The 5,000-nt window shown below is 31.9% G+C and overlaps 1 protein-coding gene across 2 annotated transcripts in view; it reads left to right on the forward strand.

The window, feature by feature from the left end:
- LOC106880088 (phospholipid phosphatase 1-like) overlaps nt 1–5,000 on the forward strand; it is a 171,506-nt gene that overhangs the window by 60,670 nt on the left and 105,836 nt on the right. The window lies entirely within an intron of this gene.

The raw sequence follows: 5,000 nt of genomic DNA on the forward strand, positions 1-5,000 counted from the left end.
TGTATAAGTGTGTGTGTGCATATATACACACACACATGCATATATATGTGTAAGTATATGTGTAAGTATATGTGTAAGTATATGTGTGTATACATACACGTACACACACGCGTATAGATGCGTATTTACGTATATATATATGTTTAATCATCGTCATAGACATCATCATCATCATCATAATCCTTTTTGCTTCCGCTTTGTGAAGCTTGCATGGGTCAGACGGAATTTGAAGTTGATTTTCTACGGCCAAATGTAGTGACTTTCTTTTGATTTTTCTGACAAATTGACCTTTCCTCATCATAATAAGACTTATATCTGATGTCTTCGTGGACAACATTTCTGACCGTTCTTTTCGACACATGGAGATCTTTTGCAATTAACCTCACGGATTTTCTGGGATTGTAATCAATCAATGGTCTGTTGAACTTGCTGGATAAATTCAGGTGTTCTGATGATTTCAGTGTTTAGAATGCTTTTTATGCTTTAATACTGGTGATATGTTTCCATCTTCAGTCTCTCTAGCTCCTTACAAACTTTGTAGACGAAAGATCTGACAACTTTTAAAAATCGAGATATTTCTAAATTGCTATGCTCAGCCTTTATAACCACAATAACAGCATACCCCTTAATTTCTTGAGTAAGCTGAGGGTCTGCCATTATAAATTTTCTGAAACAAAGATTATTCAGAGTTCGCAAAAAATGCAGCAATGACCCAAAAATGTATGTCCTCAAATACTTTACGTACTTTTTATATTATATACATACATACATACATACATACATACATACATACATATATATAAATATATATGAGACCCCTTCGGTCATGAAGAGACACATGTCCGGGCAAGGTTGTTTGTGGAAGACCAGCAGTCGCCCATGCATACCAGTCTCCCCTCCCCATACCATTGATGTTATCCAAGGCAAAGGCAAAGGGACCGATACAGCTTGGCACCAGTGACGTCGCAACTCATTTCTACAGTTGAGTGAACTGGAGTAACGTGTAATAAAGTGTCTTGCTCAATAATAATAATAATGGTATTTTTGTATAAGCTTAAAACATATGGCGATCACCGTGCAATGACTAAGGAAAATAGTCTAATAAAGGGGTATATAAGCCCTCGACAAAAAAAAAAGAAAGAAGACGGCTTTCCTAGGCTTCTTTCAGTTTGGGTGTACCAGATCCATTCACCAAGCTTTGGTCGACACGAAGATATAGTATAAGACATGTGTCTAAGGTGGCACGCAGTGGGACAGAACCCGGAACCATGTGGTTGTGAAGCAAGCTTTTTTACCACATATATATAGGACGGGCTTCTTTCTTCTCCAAGGTGTCTCGTAGTGGGACTGAACCTGAAGACATGTGGTTGAAAAGCAAGCTTCTTATCACGCAGTCATTTCTGTTAAGTATTGTTCGCTCTTAAAATGGAAGAACGTCGTAGAGATGACTGTATTCCAGGTAGGGGCCTTGTACTTTGGTGTGTATGTGTACGAGGGTGTGTGTGCGTGTGTATGCGTGTGGGTGGGCGGGTGGAGGAAGTGCACACGGAGGGGTTAACAACTATATTTACCCCACAAAGTGTAAAATAAGTATGCATGCGTGGAAGGCAGGAAGTAATTTTATAACTTCACCCCATGTATTTATGTTTTTTCATCTTCCATTTCAAACTAAAGCAGAACTAAAGATAGCGATATATATATATCCATATATACATACACAAACGTTTGGAGTAATCCCTTACTATATATATATATATATATATATATATATATATATATATATATATATATATCATAAATATACAGGGATTAGCATGAGTTGCTTCTCATTATATATATATATATATATATATATATATATGTATATATATATATATATACATATCATGTATGTATATATATATATATATATATATATATATATATATATATATATATATATATATATGTATGCCTGCATGTATGTATTTATATATATATGCATATATGTATGCATGTATTATGTATTTATCTATATATATGTATCTATATATATGTGTGTGTATATACATGTGTGTGTGTATATATGTGTGTGTATAGATACATATATATGTATGCACGTATCTATCTATCTATCTATATATATATATATATATATATATATATATATATATATATATATATATATATATGTATAGATATATATCTATGTATATATGTGTATATATATATGAATATAGATATATATATACATATCATGTATATATATATGTAGATGTATATATGTTTTTATATGTAGATGTGTATATATATATATATATATATATATATATATATATATATATATATATATATATATATATATATATATATATGGGGGAAGGTATGAAGGTAAGCGGGTTGCAAAAACAACAAAAGAATTTTGTATTTTTTAATATTTTTTTACGAAGCCAGTAAAAGTCTGAGGTATGTATAAGGGGTGTTCGTTACCGCGGTGAGAGGAAATATATCTAACTCCTTCAGGGTAGAGCCGTCTTCACTTGAGGTGGTAAACTAAACCCAACTAGCTGTAACGTGAAGTGTAAATAGTTAACTGAACTCGTGTTTTACCAAAGACCCCGCTCCCCGAGACACGCTGTCTTGTATTTTCTTTTGAATGGATGTATATGCGTATATATGTATGTATGTGTGTTATGTATGTATGTACGTTATATATGTATGCATGCATGTATGTAGGCATGTAAATTATACACAGACACATACGGACGCTCACATATATATATAGGTATGTATGTACACACATATATGTCAATGAATGTATATTTGTATACATATATTTATTTATACACACACGCATATATACATATATATGAACACGTATATATATATGTATATATATATATATATATATATATATATATATATATATATATATATATATATATATATACATATATATGTATATATGCATATATATATAATTATTATATATATATATATATACGTATATATGTATATATATATATACATATGTATGTATATATACATATATATATATATATATAATTATTATTATTATATATATATATATATATATATATATATATATATATATATATAATTGTATATATTTTATGTGTGTGTGTGTGGGGGTGTTTACATATATATATTTATGTCCTCTCTCACCTATCACCGATTTACTGCTGTTTGTGATCCGTTTTTGCTGCTGTTGTTCGTGTTGTAATTTATACCTGCCTCAGCCCTGATTAATTAAGATCATGATCAAATTGTTTCAAATATGACCTTCCTGTATACTTTAAAGCAAGCATGGGCAACTTGCAGTATTCGAGGCTTTCTCAATGCACAACTAAACACAAATTATTAAAATTTTTTTAGTAGCACAACACGCCAGATGACAATCCATATTCTATGCGGCACGCGAAAGATAATCTCCTTCAGCCAGATTTAATTAGTTGAGCAAAAATCTTAGATGTAGAAAATGTTTTGTAGCATGTTATCAATAAACTTCGCCTAATGACAAAGAGATTAAAGGGAAATAACACAAATAAATCAGAGGCATGGTTTTAGAAAAATAAGGTAGTTGATGATGACCTAAATGACATGCTGAAAATAATCTTAATGAATTCAAATTTTTGCTTTTTCGTGAAAAAAAACAACACAATTTATATGCACACCATATAGAGTGCATAAATATATGTGTGTGCATATAAATGTGTATGCATATAAATGTATATATATATATATATATATATATTATATATTCATAAGCATATACATATATTCATATACCTATGCATATGTCTGTGAATGGGAAGAGAGTAATGAAATAATTGTTGGGTGGGAAAGAATTTATTCTTTCATCCGTTTCTCTTTCTGCCATTTTTTTGTTCTTGTCCTTTGTTATATTTTTCTTCATTTCCTCTTATTTTCTCATTTTCATTCTGTTTCCATGGAAACATTCAGCATCCGGCTCGTGCGGAGCGGAGCTGAAGTGTTGTATCAAATCTTCTCATTCCAAAGACATGGCAAGCACTCAAAAACAAAATAAAAAATTACCAACTTTTGTCTTTTCATTTCCACACTCACACAAAACAAATACATATATATATATATGTTTGTGTTTGTGTTTGTCTGAGATTCCTTGTATATATACAAAAGAGAAATGTTAAGTGCTTACTCAGTCGGTCTTAATTGGAATAGCTTTCATGCAGATATAACATCTACAACAACAACAGCAGATCACCACTGAATCTACAACAATAACAATAATAACAATTGAAATAACAAAAGCAACAACACAAGATGAGAACGAGTTCTCTTTGACGTGGTGGTTTGACTAGCTAAAAATAATAACCAAATTTCACAGAAGTCAAAGCGTAACGAAAAGTGGAGTGGATTGTATAGTATTGTGATAGAAGCTGCTAAAGAAAACAGTCTGGTCATGCCTACATGCATACATACATACATACATACATAATTACATACATACATACATATGTGTACATACATGCATTCTTATACCTGTAATTATTGGGGCACTGGGATATGTAACACACTGCCTAAATACCAATCATGCGAAATTAGGCTTCTCAGAACCAGAAAGGCGACACCTGATTCGAAGACAACAGATCTGTCAGGTTCCTTCATTGGCCTAAGTCAGAGGTCCAAGTCTACCAAGGAGGACTGCATCATTCATGTGACCAAATACTTTGTATATATACTTTTCTGTTATTCTTTTACTTGTTTCAGTCATTTGACTGCGGCCATGCTGGAGCACTGCCTTAAAGGGTTTTAGTTGAAGAAATCGACCCTAGGACTTAATTTTTGTAAGCCTAATACTTATTCTATTAGTCTCTTTTGCCGAACCGCGGTTGTCAAGCGATAGTGGGTGGGGACAAACACAGGCACAAAGAAACATACACACATAAATATACACACACATACATGCACACGTACATACATACACACGCACATACAGGTGTGTGTATGTGTGTGTGTAT

The sequence above is a fragment of the Octopus bimaculoides genome, chromosome 18 (genome assembly GCF_046866305.1).
Source record: "Octopus bimaculoides isolate indiv1 chromosome 18, ASM4686630v1, whole genome shotgun sequence".
NCBI lineage: Eukaryota > Metazoa > Mollusca > Cephalopoda > Octopoda > Octopodidae > Octopus > Octopus bimaculoides.